Genomic DNA, 22,063 nt, shown 5'->3' with positions numbered 1-22,063 from the left:
AAGGAGAGGTATGCCGGATGGATCATGGAGGCACGGATGCATACTAGCAACGCCTCACAAAGCGAGGACAATGTGCGCCATTTTGTCTAGGTAGTGTCTCCATAGTTTCATGACAAAAACAACTCCTAGTAACTCATTCGAATCCTTGACAACTCGAGCCACTTGTTCCAAAATGCTTTGTTCGACTTAGGGAAAGAGCATGAAGCCAAACTTAAGAAGCTTAGAAGGGTAATCTGTAACATCTTAGGCAAATGAAGACAGTTTCGAGGTCGAACTAGCGAAACTTGTGAAACTCTGGTTTAATTCCAATCAGGCAAGGAGTTTAAGAAAAAATAGGATTTATTGATAGTGGCATGCACATCACAGTCTAATGTCCTATGAGACTTGGACCTCATTAGGTAGGCCCACAGTCACTCCCACCACTGCACAAGTGCATGGTTCAAGAAGGTAACTTTGTGTATGGGTACACGTAAGAGCTAACCTTCAGTATTGAAGACAACATGTGCAAGTCCACATTCTTCATGATCTCCGTGAAGGAACTATAGCTAAAGAAATCCTTTTGGGAAGAAGCTAGAAAAGCCATAACAATTTTCACATTCGTTCAGATTTCCCATGAGGCTGCATTGGGGTAGTAGGGATCTCAAGTCATTTTATCTCTAATAGAACACAAGCCTATGAACCTTACTGTGATGAAGATTCATTGTGTACAGCACCTGCACCTTTCACCATAGTGCCAGCTTTTTACCCTCCATCCTTAGAGTCCAATGAAAAAGAATACTCATCCTCAAAACGTTTCCAAATAGCATGGTAGAAAACCATAGGCTTTTGCTTACAAAAGGTGGGTACCTAAAGAAAGCCATACACTATGGTTGGAAGGCTCTAGATGCACTCCACATGAAACACTCTTAAGATATGAACCTCAACAGCCACCAAGCTAGGTAAGAGTGGCCCAAGATCATCCTATCTTACATGTCCCTTTGCAAAACACACAAATCCAGGTGGGAGTAGCGTCGTTTCTAGAACGACTAGTACAAGTGGAAAGAAAGACAAATAACGAAGCTCTGGTACGTTCATGAAGAATAGAGGGTTTAATTTATGGACGGAATTAGAGCATATTCCTTTTTCCATAAACTTAAGGCAACTATTAGAAATTTCTCCTAGCTGTAGAAAACACAAATTTCTCCTAACTAGTAGAAATTTCTCCTAGCTGTAGAAAACACAAATTTCTCCTAACTATTAGAAATTTCTCCCTAGCTGTAAAAATATATAAGAAATATGTATAAGATACACAAATCCTCTGGGTATTAGAATAAAAGCTTGTGCATGTGTGCGCATATGCATAATTATAAATGTAATAATAATTTGAGGATATAAAGTAACTTAAAAACATCAATTTCTAAAAACCAATAGAAAAAAAGGGTTGGTTTAAACAAATTATATGAGAGAAATATCTTTGAGGTAATCATCCAATAAAATAATTTGCTCAAGCGGTTTTGTTGCCTGTGCCCAACATTGAAAAAGATCTCACGTGCTAAGCAAATTAATGCGATAAATCACCAAACGAGATGTAACGTAGAACAAGCACTTCTTTTGTGTAACTGGGAGAAGAGTAGTTTTGAATCATGTAGTGTGCTTAGCAAGTGTTGATCTTGATGTAATCTTTAAGGGAATTAATTTTTTTGTTGCTTTAATCAAGATTTTAAAAAAAGGTTTAACAAATACTTGTTAAATTTCAAAAGGACCAATATTCTTAATTTTCTATGCAAAACCTTAAAAGTTCTAAAAAGACCAATAAATACTTCGTAAGTTCCAAAAATGCTTTTATGACCTAGTAACTCTAGGTCATAAAAGCATGTGCGTACATGTGCGCATGCATAATTATAAATGTAACAATAATTTGAGAATATAGAGGAATTTAGAAAGATTAATGCATGGAAACAAGTGGAATTACCTTTGAACAAACCTTCTTTGAAAAATATCAAGAAGACACTTGAGCCACAAAGGTATGCAAAATTGAAAGGAAACAAACATTGGGAAGAAGCAATGAATGAGGGGATGAAAAGAGGGAGTGGGTATTGCAAACTAAAGCTTGTTGGTTGAAGTGTGGAAAAACTGCCCTTGAACCTAGAGGTGTCTCTGTTAAAATGGTTGACGGTTCTCTAGAAAGACCATTTGGAAAGGTTAGCAAAATGTGCATGGAAACAAGTGGAATTACCTTTGAACAAACCTTTATTATTATGGATTGTTAGGGCTTTCTTATGTAATTCTTAGACCTTAGTCAAAGGGCTTGGTGGTTAGTTACGTGTGGATGTACCTTTTGGGATCTGAACCGAGTGGTTAATGAATGAAAGAGAAGTTCTGCTATGTCTTTGCTCACCGTTTATCATGTCTTTCTTGATGTTTGTGCAATCATTATGCTGTCGTGATAAATCAGAGTCTGTACTCTGAATGGTGTTGAGTGAGTATTGTTTGTTAATGTCTTGTACAGAACCTTTTAGAGGCCATGTATACACTGGCGATCCTGCGAGTTTGAATGCCCTGATTTCTAGGAGGATATGACATATTCAGAGGACCGCTAGCCTTGGATGTCTGAAGATAATTCGGGGAATTCAAGACGATATTATACAAGGTTAAGGGCCAGAGATGCTGATGCTGTTTTACGAAGCAGGAATGATGACAAAGAAGGTGATGATTATGATTCAGATTATGAAGTTCCTCCATGGACAAGTGGACCATTGGAAACTGTTTTGGAAGAAGATGTAGAGGAGGAAACATTGGATCAAGAAGCAGAGGATATTGATGATGAGGAAGAAGTACATGATCAGTTTGTGGATGCTGTTCCAAGAGAAGGGATTCCGACAGGTTTGGTACAATCTGAATCTGATTTGGGCATTCCAATTTTAAATAGTGATTCAAATGTTAATGCAGAAGTAGGAAGTGTTGGGGATGCTCAAAATCCACCAGTATTCTCAAGCACTTTCAGGACATTTCTTGGAGGAACCTTGTTGAACAGAGCTATCAGGGGAAGTAGTAGGAGAAGGTTGCAGTTTCAACCATTACCAGTCTTAGCAAGGAGGCCATTTAGAGGGGCAGCAATGAATCCTCAAAATCCACCAGCACAGAACCCAAAGGTGAGATCAGCAAAGTTCAGGGGAAAACCCAAGGAGGACCCTGACTGCCATGTAGCCCAATTCCAAACAAGGTGGGAGGCTAGTGGCTATGACACACTTTATGGGGGAGAGGTGAGGAAGAGGCAGTTTGCTGCTACCCTAGAAGGCTCAGTAATGGATTGGTTTAGCCAGTATGGTTTGGGACATTTTGGAAACTTTGATGCTTTGAGAGAGAGTTTTCTTGCCAGGTTCAGAAGGGAGAAAACAGCCAATGATATCATAAATAAAATTAAAGATCTTCGACAAAAAGAAATGCTTATAGAGGACTATGCTCAGAAGTTCAGGGTTCTCTCTAGAAGATTGGAAGGAGCAGATAGGCTTTCCAATGAAATTCTAGCTTCCTGTTTCCTGAATGGATTAAGGAAGACAATCAGATCAACAGTGGCTAATGTAGACATTGTTGCAGGATTTGATGCTTTGGTGCAAGCAGCAGTAAGAGTGGAAAAGAGGTTGGGTGTTACTAAGAAGAAGAAAAAGAAAAAGAGGTCTGATTCAGACGTGGACTTTGACTCTAATGAAGACACAGACTCAGAGAGCTCTGATGATAATTCAGAATATAATAGTGACTCAGATTCAGATGGTGAATCAACTAGCCACAAAAGGAAAAAGAAGAAGAAATTTTCTAAGTCCAAAGATAAGGGCAAAAAGAAGAAAAAATGATTGGATGATGAACAACTGTTTTATATGAGGATTGTTTTGTTGTAGCTGCGGAGGGGGAGACAGACCAGGATATTCAAACAGGGACTGAGATGACTAAGGAACAGTTCAGAGCTCTACAGGAATCAGAGCTGTCACAGTCAGAGGAGATGCAGAATGGTCTATCAAAATAACTGATCAGGCTATTGCAATAGCAGAGCAAAGATATGGAAACAGTATGAAGAAATCAGCTAGAGTTATGGAGGATGATCTGAATGAATGGAATTTGGGAACAGAGAATGACCCTAAAGTTGTCAAAGTTAGTATTCATGTGGAAGGAGAATTCAAAGACAATCTTCTAAAATTATTAATGGAATACAATGACATTTTTGCATGGGAATATTCATATATGAAGGGGATTGATCCTGCATTTTATTCCCATAGGGTTAATTTGAAGCAAGATGCTAAGCCTATTATCCAATAGAGGTACAGAATGAATCCTAACTATGCAAAGCAGGTTAAAGATGAAATTGACAAGCTGCTCAAGGTGGGATTCATTAAGCCTATACATGAAGCAACATGGCTATCTCCAATTGTAGTAGTTCCCAAGAAAAATGGAAGAATCAGAGTTTGTGTGGATTATAGAAAGCTCAATGCAGCCACCATCACAGATCCTTTTCCATTACCTTTTGCAGATACTCTGCTAGATTCAGTTACAGGGCATCAAATGTATAGTTTTCTGGATGGGTTCTCAGGATATAATCAAATCAGGATGCATCCTGATGATGAACACAAAACAACCTTCATTACAGAGTGGGGAGAATTTGTGTTCACAGTAATGAGCTTTGGATTAAAAAATGGACCACCAGCTTTCTTAGAGGTGGCAAGCAGAGTGTTTGAGCCCTATTTGTCTTCTTTTATGAGGGTATTTATGGATGATTTCAGTGTGTTTGGATCCAAAGAGATGCATTTGGAGCACTTGAGGAAAGGTTTTGAGAGATGCAGGAAGTATGGTATGTCATTGAATCCATACAAATGTGCAATTGCAGTTAAAAGAGGAATCTTGTTGGGCCATGTAATTTCAGAGGAAGGTATACAGGTGGATCCAAGAAAAATTCAGAGCATCATAAAGTCCAAGAGCCCAGTGAATCTGAAGGAAACATCTAGGTTTGTGGGTCAGATCAAGTGGCATAGTAGACATTTAAGATATTTGTCAGATGTATGTGCACCCTTGTCACATTTAACCAAGAAAGGAGTAGAATTCAGGTGGTCAGAGGCCCAAGAAAAGGCATTTCATACTTTAAAGAAGATGATGGTGGTAGCTCCAATTTTGCAGCCTCTTGATTGGTCTTTACCATTCCATGTATTTGTGGATGCCTCAGACATTGCAGTAGGAGCTGTTCTTATGAAGGAAAAAATCAAGAATTGGTTTAGACCTATCTACTATGCAAGTAGAATGCTAACTTCAGCTGAGAGGAATTACTCAGAGAAGCTTTGGGCATGGTGTTCTCTTTACAGAAATTTAGACATTATCTCTTGGCTAACAAAGTCTTCTACCATGTTGACCATCAAGCTCTCTTATTTCTTGCGAAGAAACCATAGTTGACAGGAAGGTTAGCAAGATGGATGTTGTTGTTGCAAGAATTTGACTTTGTGATAGTACATACTCCAGGGAATCAGCATGTTGTGGTTGATTATTTAAGCAGACTTGAAAGTAAGGAGGATGCTGCAAGAGTTAATGATTATTTCCTTGACTCTGATCTGTTTGCTGTTCAGAGCTGGAGCTCTGACTCCTTTTATGATCGAATGTTGCTGTTTCTCACTGATGGATTACTACCAGAAGAGATGAGTGTGGATCAGAAAAGGAAGTTTGTGCTGAAAAGCAAGCCATTCTTAGTCATTGCAGGAGCATTGTATAGAAAAGGGATAGATCAGATAATAAGAAGATTTGTTCCTGATTTTGAACAAGCAGTAGTGGTACAAGAGGCACATGCACGGTTGTCTGGAGGTCACTTCTCAGGGGAGATAACAGGAAAGAAGATTTTATAATCAGGTCTGTGGGTGGGCCAACAGGAAACAAAACCCGGCCTGCCACCATCTCTAGCTAGGGTTCAGAACAAAAATAGGTATTACACAAGCATTGGGGCTAGTAGATTTAGAACAAAAGAAATAAAACCCATCAGTTAGTTTGTGGCTAGGGTTTAGAACAAAAATGGGGATTGGGATTGGTAGATTCAAGAATGTCTTACAAAACTTGTCTACCTCTTGGCCATCAAAAGTTACAAGATATTAACATAAAAATTAATTCATTTGGTGAAATGACTGAAGAAGTGATCCTAAGCCGCAATTGGATCACTTTAGAAATAATCCCTTCGAAGGTAGTTTCTATGTGATTAATGCAAATGAAATGACTAAAGAAGTGATCCTAAGTCATAATTGCATGGCTTTAAAACAAGTGCCACATTGATTGGATAGATCACACCTTGGTGTTGAATCTATCTCCAGAGACCATTCCATTACCTCTACAACCGAAACTTAGTACATGTCTTTGAAAAACAAAGTTGATTCAATCTCTTTGCTTAAACTTGTTGTGGATCTAACTCCACTAACATAGGTACATGGTCACACCGAACCCTTTTGATAAGGAAGCCATAAAAAAGACACCCAAAAGTCAAGACCAAAAGGGCAGTTCAAAGGTGGACCCCCACTGGCAACTGTTGTCACACTACTTGGGTACCCTCATCAGACCATAAAGAAGGAGTAGTTCTCCAATCAAAGAAGAAGGGGAACGAAGTCAAAACAGAAGTGTTATCAAAGGTAAAAATCTAAATCATTAATGACCTCATCAAGGCACTACCCTCAACTTCCAGTCAATAATTAATACATTGACCAAACTTGTTGAAATTTGGGCATTGTGATGAGCTATGGTGGATCATACACTAGAATCAACATCATTAACAAAGTGATTAGCAAATGATTAAGACATAATTAGTGAATAATTAGCAAATAGATTAAGATAGGCATGGATACTCAAAAACCAGCAAATTCTCATTAGGGCTATGCCTCAATTTATAGAGTTTACATCAAGCATCAAATCCCATTGATTTCTCCATGATTTACTCCCAGAATATCTCCACCTCTTGCCTAATTCTCTCCACCTCTTCTCTTTTCCCTGAATATCTCCTAGAATAACTCCACACTCCTAAATTCTCTCATGCTACCCTTTTCCCTGAATATCTCCCAGAATAACTCCACACTCCTAAATTCTCTCATGCTACCCTTTATTCTCTCCCAGTAGATTCTTCTCACCTTTTCATAGGTTCTTTCACCTTTTCACAGGTTCTTTCACAATTGCATCTTCTCTTTTACAGCCTCTAACTAAGAGCTTGTTCCCACACATACCCTATTCACTTGTATATTTCAACACCTCCCCTCAAGTGAATACTCCTAGTACACCTAGACCCTATACCAAGTTTGCCTCCCCTTACTTGGTAGTCCGCGACCAGTGTCTACTCCTCCCCTCAAGTTATCTCAGCACACCTGGACCCTGTATCAAGTTTCTTTCTTACTTGACAGTCCGCGACCAGTGCCTCAAGTCCCTAAACTCCATAGTCCTTGACACTCTCTCTCTCTATGTGTCCAAGGCTACTATAAGTGCCTGCGACCTTGACTAAAGTGCTCACACATACATCTACCACGTGGCCTACATCATCGGTGGCTCAGAGGTGGTTTTACTTTATTGGGGCAGGTTACATTGGGTTGTGGGGTCTCTCTCTCTCTCTCTCTCTCTCTCTCTCTCTCTCTCTCTCTCTCTCTCTCTCAGAGATTTTCACATGGCTCCTCACTCTTTGGAGCCTCACATCTTCTCTTGTCTTCAGTCTTCTTGTCGTGGCAGCTTCTCTCCACGCGTCCGTCTCTTCTTTCAGTCTTCTTGTGGCAGCTTCTCTTCTTGTGGCAGCTTCTCTTCTCGTGTCCATGTCTTCCTTTAGATCTTCTTGGTGTGGATCCTCTTCTTGGAAAGAGATATTCTTCTTCTTTCATGGCTGGGGCCATGAGCTTGTCCGTCAGGTCTTCTTGCTCCATGTGAGCAACATGTTTCAATGTTTTATTGACAGTTCCTTTGGGTTTTTGATGCTTATCTTGTGTCATTATGCAATGCAAACCCAAATTTATGCGGGAGGTCTTACCTCTTGTCTTATTCTGGACAAGGACAGTGTCTGTTCCCATTTTTACATTGATGCAATGTGCCCAATACATAATGCGTATAGCATTCATTCTCATGCACATTCCAAATGCAACTCTGGCTGTGAATAATCTTGAATTTGAGTGAGATTTATAGGCATGCTTGAAAACCCCCGGGGCTTGTAGAGGAATTAGCTTGTAGAGCATGCTTGAAAACCCCCGGGGCTAAGAGGAATTAGACCCATTTGATTTGATGAAGTAGAAATCATTGATTTACTGCAGAAAAACGTAGTTTTTTAATTAGCAAAAATCGGGAGCTTGCATGGGCGGTTTGCGCTTTTGATTTGATGGGCTGGAGCTCCTATGGGTTAGCTATCTTGGGCTAGAAGGGTTTGGGCAATGGTTGAGTGTGCAAGGAGAGGGAGCTCCTCCACTGGCTGGGGGTACAGAGGCTAATTGAAAAAAGAGAGAAAATTATAATTTTTTACTAATCCTAATTAGCAAAATAATTAGCAAGATAATGGGCTCACAAATTAGAATGGCTCTGATACCATGTTGAAATTTGGGCATTGTGATGAGCTATGGTGGATCATACACTAGAATCAACATCTTGATTAAGATGTAATTAGTGAATAATTAGCAAATGATTAAGATATAATTAGTGAATAATTAGCAAATAGATTAAGATAGGCATGGATACTCAAAAACCAGCAAATTCTCATTAGGGCTATGCCTCAATTTATAGAGTTTACATCAAGCATCAAATCCCATTGATTTCTCCATGATTTACTCCCAGAATATCTCCACCTCTTGCCTGATTCTCTCCACCTCTTCTCTTTTCCCTGAATATCTCCTAGAATAACTCCACACTCCTAAATTCTCTCATGCTACCCTTTATTCTCTCCCAGTAGATTCTTCTCACCTTTTCACAGGTTCTTTCACAATTACATCTTCTCTTTTACAGCCTCTAACTAAGAGCTTGTTCCCACACACACCCTATTCACTTGTATATTTCAACAAAACTTGCCTTCAGTAATTGGAGCATCAAAGCATCATAAAAAGCAACTCAAACCTCTAGGAAGGCCATAAATTTCAAAGTAGTAAATGTAGGATCCCTCCCTAACCCCTTAAAAGGTATGACTATATTCTTCTAATATCATTCAATTTTGTAGAGAGAGTAATAACTTAGAAAGAGAAAAATGATTTTTCTAGCTGTCCAAATAGTAAGTTTCTCTTTAATCCCAAGAAATAAAAAGGGCAAGAAGATTGTAGAATGAGGACCAAACTAGTAATATCTTGAAGATTGTGTTCTATCAATCACTACCTTATAAAGGAGTGGGGTTTTATTAGACTACTTAAAACTAACTTTTGAAGTTTGGTAAGCCATTAAAATCTTTAATGATATAATTAAGAAATGTTTGAAGCCTTTTGGCTAGAAGACATTATATTTACCCTAAAAAAAGTTAGAGAGAGAAAATGTGAGTTTTGTCAATACAGTTGAGCAAGATTCTTCTTCTTAATCTTAAGAACTTAAGTGTCCATTCAGAATTTAAATTAGAAATCCATCAGGCAAAGAAAAACTAGAGAGAGGCTCTCCACATAAACACTCCTTGTGCAAGACCACCCATTATAGAAAATTCTTAATATAACTTGCAATAAGGATAATTTCTAAGGTTCCCATTTCGTGTGTTCTTCAGATCGTTGTTATTACGACTTTTTAGCCCCATGGGCCCAAAACCTTCCACTTTCACCAAAAAGAAAAATCCACCAAGACAACCAAAATCTAGGTATCTTAATGGTATCAAAATGTGAGTGGAGAAGCAGCTACTTGTATCTCAAGGCTACTATGAAGGTGCCAATCAAATTTGGGTGCCTCGACAGACAAAGTGTCTTCCTCAACATAGTACTCAGAGGCCAGGGAAAAATAAAAGCACTCCACTACACCGTCCACAAAAGCCTATGTGAGTTTTTCAAAGATCTCCAACATATCAACAAGTGTGGGTACCGAAAAGATTACTGCAAGAAAGCACAAGGGTACTATAAATAAAATAACATAGCTTGGCTTCCCAAGCAAACCAAAAGGTCCCCTAAGATTGCATAAAGAAATAAGCCTCAGCACCAAAAGCATTAACCACCAATTTATAATGCTCATCAAAGATGGGTGCCTGTGCACATGCTTCAACAACAAGGATACTATGATGGTAATCCCATCATATGGTTGCCAAAATCAAACAAAGTGAAGACAGCGTGACCCCCGACTTTAACCCCAACAGCTTCATCTAAAGTTCGACAAGAATGGAAACCCAGTCAACATCAAGCAAGTCACTCAACCCCTCTCGTGCATACAACACCTACACAAAAGTTGGTGTATTTAGTCAACCCCATTGGCAACCACCCAGAAGCCTTACTTACTGCCTCAATAATAATTGAGCCACAAATTCAAGAAACAATACCTACGTCTATAAACAGAGACTTATTAGTGCATCAAAGATAAACTCATAATGCTCTTTTCACCCCTCTGGATGTGAAGCATAAGTGCACAAGAACCTGTTGCTTGCAAGTCATACCCTAGCTGAGTCATAGAATCGTTTAAAATAAAAAACCATCAGGGTAAAACCCTGCAATCTCACAGGTAAAACTTCGTAATCTCACACAACTAAAACCCTACAATCTCATGGGTTAAGCCTTTTCACGGCTTAAAAATCTCACTAGTTAAGCCATCTCACGGCTTAAGCATCTCACATATTAAGCCTTTCACGGCTTAAGCTCCTTCACGTGTTAAGTCTTTCACAACTTAAACCCTTTTGCATGCTAACCCTTTCACAACTTAACACTTCACGGCTTAAGCACTCCCAACAGCGATCTTCAATAGCCATTATATTTCTGTTAAGCTTATAGCTTACTATAATTTTGGCTAAATTAATGTCGTAGCTACTCCATGAGTACATATTCACACTCATGCACCGGAGGACATTTGCACCAAAGCGTCACTATCGACAAATTTCCAGGTACATCTCTGGATGGGGGACCATGGTGGGTGAAAGCCTTGGTCAATGGTACAATCCATCGCCTAGAATTTTCCTTCAAATTACAAACCTCTCCAAACAACGCTTCTATCTTCACAAATCAATGATCTCTAATCCTTAGTGAAGATATCTATATTAGCCTTGCAAGTCAACGTAATTCTTTCAATCCTAGCCTCTCCAAACGACGCTTCTACCTTCACAAATCAATGATCTCCAATCCTTAGTGAAGATATCTATATTAGCCTTGCAAGTCAACCCTAGCCAACAATTGGCTACTTCAACACAGAGCAGTTCATTAAGAGTCTGAGACTCAATTCTTGTATTTCATGTATATTTGCTTTGTAAGAGCACTTAATTATACATTAAAAAAAATAAAAAACACATGGGAATAAGCATGCAGGAATAGGCCCTACTCAACAACATTTGACAAGAATCATGCCACACAAATGGGCATCATCAAAGGCCAATTTCTTCAAATGATGAATGTTGTTTCAATGAATCAAATGAGGAACTGAGAAACACAATCTCATTCTGATGATTTTGTCTACGTTCCTCCATATCCTTCCTTCTCTTCTCCTCGTCATTAACATCTCTTAGCTTCCCCACTCACACAAATCACATGTAACCTTACACCTTTCTTATGATTGCCAAAAACAAAGTGAGCCAAAAAAAAACATGCTCACTAAAATATAAAAATGCAATCATTGGCCAAAAACCCCACCCCCCCAACCCATAGGAATTCTCAATAAACTACTATTCTTTTCATTTACTAACTCCCCTTTCTTATTCCTTCTGGAGGAACAACGACCATTGAACATCACTCAACATCTAAACCATCAACAAAGAATGCCAATCAGCCTTCAACACGATCACGAGGACGCAATCGCCATTAGCAAGGGGAGAATGTTAACCCATTTTTAGGGTTAACAAGAGATGCTACCATTATCTTATATCAAGGAGTCAAGGTAGATACACCAAAAGGTCATACATTCAAGATATGAAGCAATGGCGTCCAAATCTACAACTTGGAGACGAGCGCCCATAATGGTCCGATGGTATACTTAAGGCAATTCCTGCTTCAAGAGCGTGTGGTAGCAAGTTAAGATGAATTCCCAAGTGATGTATTTCATGGATATATTATGAGAGTGGTCATTGTAATAACATTAGGCCTCTTATGAGCCTAATGTGCCCAGTCAGCCACAGTTTAAGTGAGTGTGAACACTTATGGCCATGTATATATAAGTGAATATCTCTCATAATACAAGAATACTCTCCCATTGTGCAATAGAGTCTTGATCTTGCTAATCTCTCTCTAATGCATGCTAGTGAGTGTGTGTGAGCGATGTGAGGTGAGAGGAGGGACGAGTACACGTAGTGCAATGCGACGGTGTGACAACGCTCAGCGAAGACGCAGTGGAATTGCTTCTCAAGGAGTTGTAGAGCTTGGAGACCTCAAGGGTTACGAGCTCGGCCATTGGAAAGATCCTCATGACAGTTGCAGTTCACTAGGTAATCTCTTGTTAGATGTGTTTCCAAGGGGGTTAGGGTGAGCCACTAACAAGAGAGGACACCTTTCTCTAAGTGCGAGTGAAAATTCTACACCCAAAATTCTAAGAGGAGATGTCATCACCCAAAAATCTAAGTATGAAGTAAAGGTTGTGAGAGAGGGAGAGACAGAGGGAAGAGAAGAGGAGAGATTATGCATAGGGAAGGAGAGAGAGAGAGAGAGAGAGAGAGAGAGAGAGAGAGAGAAGGAGAGATTATGCATAGGGAGAGGGGGAGAGACGGAAGGAAGAGGAGAGGAGAGATTATGCATAGAGAGAGAGAGAGAGAGAGAGAGAGAGAGAGAGAGAGAGGTTGGGAGAGAGATAAAGTGAAGGAGAGAGGGAGGAAGAGGTTGGGAGAGAGATAAAAGGGAAGGAGAGGGAGGAAGAGGTTAGGAGAGAGATAAAGGGAAGGAGAGAGGGAAGGAGAGAGAGTGAGAGGGAGGGTGGATAAGGGAGAAATAATGAGAGGAAGGGTGGATAAGGGAGAAATAATGAGAGAGGGAAGAGCGTGGGAGGGGGAAAGAGAGAGAAGAGAGAGAGAGAGAGAGAAGGGAGGAGCTAAGTTGGGCTACAGGGGAGAAAGTGGGCTGGGCTGAGCGTGGTGGTGGTGGTGGAGCTTGTAGGAGGGGTAGTGGTGGGCTAGGCTAGAGATAGTGGTGAAGGAGTTGGAGAGAGCATGTCCACATTTTTCACATGATGAGGTTGTCGCTCGCGGGGGTGAAGATGAAGTCAAGATCCTCTCATCGGCATGCTTATCATATTTACAGCTTCCAAGGACAAAAGTAAGTCTAGGCAGGGGAGTTGTTAACTCTTTTTCTTATATCGAAAATCCTTGTCTGGCCTAGGATGTATTCACATTATGTGTGGTCATGGGCCAACGGTGTATTAAAAGCTATCCACATCCACAAGCCTTGTAGTATATATGGGTAGAGATATGAATTGGTAACCTATTTAATATGGGTGGTCGCGCAAAGCCCATTTGTATATATACAACTTTTGATAATGTGGATGGGAGAATTCTACCATTTTTCAAGTGCAAAGATTTCTTCTGCTCTTGAGCTCTTGCTTGCTTGATTGTAGGATTCATGCTTGTGTGTGTGGACGGAATGTGTTGAGTGTGCATGCTTGCTTGCTTGAGTGAGAGAGTGATTGAGCATGATTGGAGAAGAAGGTGGTTCAAGCTTTCTACCTTAATCATTGTCTTTTGGAAGGATTACTTAGTTGAATAGAGAAAGGGCTCAAATAAGAGGGATTACTTAGTTGAATAGAGAAAGGGCTCAAATAAGAGGGATTGACACACCTCTTGGCCTCTCTAGCTTCTTCATTAGAGACTTCCATGATCCAAGGCAAGTGGTCTAACCACTAGGATTATGGTTACTTGCTAGAGAGCAAGAAGGTAACCACTAGCACTATGGCTAATTGCTAGAGAGCAAGAAGATTCTTGACACTTACCTTACACATAATCAATATGAAAGATGAAATGAGAAAGTTTCTCTTCAATGTGGCCTTTGACTAAGCACCTCAATAACAAAATTCTCCTTATTACCTTACACATTATCAATATTAAAGATGAACTAAAAAGGAAAGTGTCATCAACAAAGCTGGAGAGGAGATAAGTCCTACTAAGACTGAGTGAGCAAGTATCGAAATGATTGCATGTAGATCTAGAACTCTAAACCAATTAAATAGTGGCACCACTTATATTTGAGTGTATAGATGGAATGTCGGTACCATATTTTTTTTAAAAAAAATTGTGTGTTTATCATTTTATTACACACATGGAAGGTGCGGTGTGCAATTCCATAGCAGCCACCTTCTTACCAAGGTGATGGATGTGATTATTGTCATCCTAGGTAGGTAGAGCCTAGTGGGTGTTGCTTTGTCTTAGGGAGAAACATGTTGGTCTCCTCAACATGTTTTCCCCTAATGGTGGGGAAAGGGGCTCGACCAACTTTGGATTGAGGTGCATCAAAACCTTCTTCCTGTAAGATTTATGGTGCATGGGGGAGGCATCAACATAGTAAAGGAAAGGAAGGACCATTGAGATGGCAATACAAACACCAAGGGAGCCAAATGGGAGGAGCTACTTTTTGTGATTAGGGGTGAGGATACCTGGTACTTACCAAAGTTTGGTTGAGCCCCCAAAAGTTTATAGATTTCCATGAGATTCCCTAAACATGACCTATCTACACCACTTGTATTGATTAAAGGGTGTGTTATAAGGGTGGTATAGTGGCAGTATGACCTTCTCCCACAAAAACCTAATTTAAGGAGCAAAAACTTTTCAAAATTATCATCGGCCTCAAAGTATGAAGGTCTCATGAAAAGATTCATATTTGATACAAGCTCTGAGTCCATGAATAATAGTAGATGGGGATGATATACCTGAGCTCCACCATTTATCATACTAGCCGTTTGCATCCTTAGGAGATATTTTAGGAGGAAAAAAACATGTGTCTACTATTCAAAGTTACAGATAAAGGATAAAGCATGATACCCTATCATTACCATTAGTGTGTGTTCAATGATCCAACTAAAATAACCTTGAAATAAAGCCATTTTCTTCCTAAGAATATATTTTAGGAGGGAAAAACCTAAGTTACAGATAAAGGATAAAGCATGATACCCCACCATTACCATTAGTGTGTGTTCAATGATCCAATTAAGATAATCTTGAGGATAAACCATGATACTCTACCATTTCCATTAGTGTGTGTTCAATGATCCAGATAAAATAACGTTGAGGACACAATGGTAATAAAGAAAAAGCTAGATAACCAAAGGACTATGTTTTCAAGACTCTACCACTACCATTAGAGTGCGTTCGATAGTCCGAATCAAAAATTCCTAAAGAAATAATGGCAATGAAGTAAATAAAAAAGAGTGGAAGTAAATGTGGCTCCCTTTCCTTGCAATCTCATTTGGAGGATCTATCAAGCTTTCTTTCATGCTCATCAGCACACTAGCACTACGTAATTGTTGATTTGGCCATCACAAGACGATCTACAACTTCCTTATTAAATAGATGCCATCTAATTGTTGAGTTGGCCATCACAAGACGATCTGTAACTTCCTTATTAAATAGATGCCATTGGAAAAATAACTTATAATTGTCAAGATAGTTGCCACAAGTTGATTTTTAGAATCTCATTATTTCACTTTTTATAAGGGATGCAAAAGAATATATTAGAAAAGACAAGCTCTAAGCTGAATACAAACACTTATTTATAATCATAGCCCAAAAATGGAGTTCCAAGTTATACAAGACCATACTTTGCCTTGATCCTTTAAAAATTAGCAAGGCCTCTAAGGATAATAATTTCTTCAGGGATGCGAATTTTGTGGGTAGGTAGAAGCAAATCGAGTTCTAGGACTTCCTCACAGAATTCACTGTCATCAAAGGTATTGTCAATGTCTAAGACCTAATAATGATCTACTACGCCTACAATTTCCAACTCGTGTGGAAAATGATTACAATTTGGGGTATCATCTCAATATCCCCTATAGGTAGTTCAATTATACAAGAGTGATAATCCTCATCCCAATACTGGAGCCCCTCGAAAAGTTCTTGTTTGAGATCACTAATTCGTAAAATATTTAAATATAGCTCTATCTCATCATCACGGCCTTCATTGTGGGGACATCTTTACTAGCACCCATGATTACTACAAGCAGCAAGTAAGGGTCTAAGTCCTTTTAAAAAAAGTTTGACATAGCTATATGCAAGACTATATCCTTTCATTTCTTTATTCCCTATCTTGTCAACTATTTTATTAAGGTACATTAACATCATCTCGACTATTGGAATTGAACAAATCCATACAAGTTGAGATGGAAAAATTTCCAAACAATCCTTTAGTGTCTAAAAAACTAATTAGAAAGCGAAAAAGATGTTTTTATTATTTGAATTTTATGTATAATAAGATCTTATGACTTAATCACCCCAGTCTAAGTCGGCTCTACATGGGAGAGTTATAATATGTTTATGTGATACAAAATAAGATAAAAGTTAATATATAGATCGATGGGGCTTAAAGGCTGGGAAGTAGGGGTGCGTACAGAATTGTTGTATCCACTACTTCAAGTTAAATCATGGGCGATGGTGGTCTAAAGGGTAAGGAAAAATGTGTAGACCTCTGAACCATCGGTGTCCCTGATCCTCTTGAGTTGGAAATAAGAGTTCTTCAAAATTGATAGTTAAGGAAATTTGTTTAGGTTTAGATTGAGAAGCAAGATGCTCAAAAGCGAAGGCAGTCATCTGATCATCTGGTCTTCCACCAGAGATAGCCCTGGCACTCCAGCTAAATGAGGTCACGCCATCTGAAAACGTTTAAGTGTAAGTTTTGGTATTAACATCTTCTTATTCTTCTTTGAACATCTTCTTCTTTTAAGGTGTTTATAGCCTTAAATTCATGGTGTTAACAAAATTGATTTGTACAATTGAGTCCATAAAAAGAAGCATTCATAATATTATTGAAGGTTTTTACAAAACTAGCTCTTATGTCTTCTTTTAGAATTGTTAAGCTCTTGATTACATATTGTGATGAGTGCTGACCTTGGATATACATATTGACATGACTCTCTGGCATGGCACAAAATAAGTGAAGACTTCATACACTGTCTAATACCATATCGGTCAGAGAGTGATCCAAGGATGACTGCTTCTTGTATAACTCTAAGTTTGGTTTTGGGTCTTTGGTTCTACACCTGTTCTTAGTGCACATCCAAGCGCAGAATGCTAGTTGGTGGTGACAGACCAGCAACAATTTTCTTTCATTCACGGGATCGATAGACTACCTTCACAAGGAGAACGTATGTTAAGGTTTTCATTATATGTTTTGTGCTTTTCTTGTCGACGGTGCTATGAGCTAGTTCGTTAGATTCTCAAACCTATGACCCAATATGTATGGTAGTCCTCTACCACCATATTATGGTAGTGTGGTAGATTAAAGAACAAAGGTAGCCCAATGTGTTGTTCTTCACTACATTGCAACAAGTGGCCTACCCTACCTTCAATAAGATGGATGGCATGATGAGGCATTGCAAGCTAGTCCATTTAATTTTCCACATATGACCCAATCCGTGTGGTAGTCCTCTACGACCATATTATGGCATAGGTTAAAGAGAAAAAGGTAGCCAATGTGTTGTTTTTCACTACATTGCAAGTGGCCTCCCTACCTTCAACAAGATGAATGGTGTGACGAGGTAGTGCAAGCTAGCCCATTGGATCTTGCCACCTCTAATCTGCTAGTCCTCTACCACCTTATTGTGGCATCGATTGAAGAACAAAAGGTAGCCAATGCACTGTTATTCGCTACACTCGATGAGTGGCCTACCCTGTCTTTGACAAGATGGACGGTGACGAGGTGCTTGACTTTATCGAGCTGGAGCGCCAAGATTATCTTTGATAAGCATGGGAAGTGAGGAGGTCTAGGCCTAGTGAAAAAGGTAACGAAGAAGCCCAAGATGCCAACAAGGGTCCAGAGGAAGGAGACAAAGATCCACCCTTGGGCATAGCTACTACTGATGAACAAACAAAGGATGCCGATGCTTTCCAAGGAGTTACAACAGATAAAGAGGAACATCCCCCGGGGGAAGGAATTCCCAGAGAAAGTGGACCAGTCTTGGGGGGATGGAATTCCCAACCATTGCTTTTGAGGAAGGAGACAAAGAGTCACCCTTGGGCACAACTTTGATGCACAAAAAAAGGATGTTGAGGCTTTCTAAGGAGCTGCAAAACAAAGAAAGAGCAGTAGTCCTAGGGTATGGAATCCCTAGACCTCAACACTGATGCTTTTGAAGAGCCACCGCAACAAGAGGGCAACAACCACAAGGAGGTGAGGTCCCGCTCGGTACTAATTAGAAAACGATGTAGCAATAGGCACGTGACCCCCTATGTGGTCATTTTAATCCTTCTAGCTTATTCCTTAAGGTGGAAGAAAGAGTGCAAGAGGAGATTCCCAAGGGGGATGGTCATCAGTGGAGGGAGCTTTTCTTGGCTACCCTCTCTCTGTACTTTGAACAATCTCCCTCTAACTATTCCCACCACCATCTTCGCCCACCACCTCCCTGCCCAACCCAACCTAGCCCAGCCTAGCCCCCTCCACCACCAACCTTGCTCCTCCCTTTCTCTCTCTATGTATTACCATCTTCCCTTCCTCTCCTCTCTCTCTCCAACCATCTCTTTCTATATCTTTATTTTTGCTCACTCTCCTCTCTCCAACCATCTCACATCTCTCCATTGCTTCTCTCTCTCTCTCTCTCCCCCTTGTCTCTCCTCCCTTATCTCTCTCTCTCTCTCTCTCTCTCTCTCTCTCTCTCTCTCTCTCTCTCTATATATATATATATATATATATATATATATATATATATATATGTCACTCTCCCCTCTCTCCAACCATCTCACATCTCTTCGTTGCTTCTCTCTCTCTCTCTCTCTCTCTCTCTCTCTCTCTCTCTCTCTCTCTCTCTCCCCTTGTCTCACTTTCCCATCTCTCTCTCTATATTTTTATCTTTGCTCACTCTCTCTATCCTCCCTCTCCCTCTCCCTCTCTCTCCCTCTCTCTCCCTCTCTCTCTCTCTCTCTCTCTCTCTCTATCGCTTCACTAATTCTCTATATCCTCTCTCTCTCTCTCTCTCTCTCTCTCTCTCTCTCTCTCTCTCTCTCTCTCTCTCTATATATATATATATATATATATATATATATATATTATCCTTGTCATTTCTCAACACAGTACACTTAACTCATGTTATTCGTATAGATCCTTCAAGTCTACAAACTTAACACTACCTTATTCATCTACACAATACACAACATGTCAATTCTTTATTGCTTTGTATGACATTTTGAGTACAGACATTGTTGAAACTATCAATGGTATCTTACTGATATTGCAAAACCCCAACATGCATTGCTCTTGTCTTTTCTCTCTCTATTTTCATATGTAAAATAAGATCATGACATAATCATAACAATTGTTAAACCCAATCACTTGAATATTCATGACATAATCATAACAATTGTTAAACCCAATCACTTGAATATTCATAAACAAACATGTTCATTGCACTACAATGGCACCTTCATCAAGACATCCTCCACAACATCCTCTTCAGGATCAATATACAAACAATGTTCATACCTAACTTATGCACTACCATAGTACAATCTCCACATCTTGCATAAATCTCTACTATCACTTGCCCTTCTTGTTGAGAAATGTGGTGCCAAAGAGCACAAGGAAGAGGTAGGGAGTGAGTTGAGTAGCCAAGAAAGTGCAAAGCCTAGCATGAAGCCACATGAGCAAAGGGATATATCCCACATTGATGTACAAGCCCAAGGGTGTACCTCCTCATATAAAAGGGATCCATTTCAAGCAATGAAATCATATCACTTGCACACATCTCAAGCCTCTTTACGAGTACAAGTCTTAATCTTATAACTTAATTGTGCTTGAGTTTATCACTTGCACACATCTCAAGCCTCTTTACGAGTACAAGTCTTAATCTTATAACTTAATTGGGTTTGAAAATTGAAAGCTTTAGGTTTCTTTTGGATTAGGGAACATCCATTTGCATTCTAATCCACTAATATCCTTTGTCATTACATAATCTTGCACTTTGCATGATTTCACTAGTTTTTGGTTAACCAAACATATCAAGCTTAATCACTTCTTTCCTTACATCTTAAATGATTGCACTCAAACTTGAAAATCATTCTTTGCATGCTTAATCTTGTAAGAGAGTATAGACACTGCCATAGAGACCTGCCACCACAAGCTCTTGGTAAGACCCTCTTATGCCATCAAACATTGGAAAGTTCATTGGGGAAGGGTCACATATCCTCGGGCCAATCAAGCAAAACATGAAGGCACAAAGCACAATCCTAAGCATGTCTAAAGCACAAGTCCATGAGATGACCACAACACATAGGATGGCATCCACACTAAATGTATCAAAGACACATAAGGAAATCACAAACCAAACATCGTGGCAACAAGAAGAACTACGTCCACACCAAAGAAGCTGTCAAAGAGCCCTGAGTCAAGCCAAATTGCAAAGACCAAGAGCCAAGAAGCAGTCAAAAAAGTGAAGAAGGTAACAACATTAACATAAAGAACAAACAAAGGAACAAGGGATCTTCATCAAGCAAAACTAAGGAGATCTCAAGTTAGTAGAAGCACTAAGCAACATCGAGCTACCAACCACTACACCCTAGCCATCTGTTGTAAAAGAGGGGTCACCATATGAGTAGACACCCATCTTATCAACTTGTTTGTTGTGTGTATCTACCCAACCACTTGAGAGTAGCCAGTTGAGCACCTAGGGGGGGTAATGATTGTTGTAACCCTACTCTTATAAGACCTCAAGACCTCAAAGATAAAAAGATATAGGGGGGAGAAGGGAGCTTGAGATCTTGCAAGCACACACACACTCACACAAAACCTAGAAGAGAGGTTGAAAATTGTTCTTCTTCTTCTTCAACAAATGGGATAAAGTGACTAACACACATAGTAGAGTATATACAAGTGGTCCATAATGTGAACACACTAAAGTGGAGTGGATAGATGTGGACTAGTCGGTGTAGTCTAGCTATAGAATCTTTGGCAAAGATATGTCGATGCTAGCTACAAAACTCGCCAGTGATGTAAATGTCGCGAACGGTCACATAGGTGCCTCATGAGTGTCAGCTCATGTTAAGCTTGACATCTCAACACTCCTCCTCAAGCTCAACTCTAGCTCGTGAACTCTAAGCATATCTCAAAATCTACGAAGCTTCTCAGCTCCCAAGGCCTTCGTGAAGATGCCAGCGACTTGATCTTGTGTGCTGATGTAGGCCAATCGATGTTGCTTGTTGCTAAGACTCTCTCCCTGAAGTGGTAGTATACCTCAATGTGTTTCGTCCGTGCATGGAAAATTGGGTTTTTTGTAAACTGTATACTGTTAAGATTGTTAAAATATATGACAACCTTTCTCTCCACATGCAACCCCAAATCAACAAGTAGCGTGCGTAACCAAGTTACCTCATACGCTGCACCGCAACTCCTCTGTACTCTGCCTCTATACAAGGCAACTATGGGTTTCTTCTTGCTTATCCATGTCACAGCAACACTCCCCAATGAAAACATAAACCCACTGGTAGATCTATCTGTAATACTACTAGCCCAATCTGTATCTATGTACCCATATAGCTCTAATGGTACACTTGCTACATAAAATAATGCATAATAAATAGTGGTCCTCAAATACCAAAGTGTGCGTCGCACACTATCAAGATGTGGTTTACGCGAAACCTGCATAAACTAGCTCTCTAAGCCATCAACGTAACTCAAATCTGGCCTACTAATTGTGACATAGATGAAACTCCCCACAATCTTCCTGTACATAGTGGGGTCACTCCAACACATAACTTACATTCGCACTGAGCTTGCCATTTTGATCTAATGGAACTAAGATTGGCTTACAACCAGCCATCCCATACTTGGATAACATGTACAATACA

The 22,063-nt window shown here is 39.7% G+C and overlaps 2 protein-coding genes across 2 annotated transcripts in view; one reads left to right on the top strand and one right to left on the bottom strand.

Annotated features, from left to right (window-relative positions):
• The window catches only part of LOC147611459 (uncharacterized), a 119,665-nt gene that overhangs the window by 7,133 nt on the left and 90,469 nt on the right, over window positions 1-22,063 (bottom strand). The window lies entirely within an intron of this gene.
• LOC147611460 (uncharacterized) overlaps window positions 1-22,063 on the top strand; it is a 114,835-nt gene that overhangs the window by 49,850 nt on the left and 42,922 nt on the right. The gene's annotated exons all lie outside the window — the stretch shown is intronic.

This window comes from Cibotium barometz, chromosome 47 (genome assembly GCF_041138505.1).
Source record: "Cibotium barometz isolate CiBa-2024 chromosome 47, ASM4113850v1, whole genome shotgun sequence".
In the NCBI taxonomy this organism is placed as follows: domain Eukaryota; kingdom Viridiplantae; phylum Streptophyta; class Polypodiopsida; order Cyatheales; family Cibotiaceae; genus Cibotium; species Cibotium barometz.
This window is presented reverse-complemented; position numbering and strand designations above follow the sequence as displayed.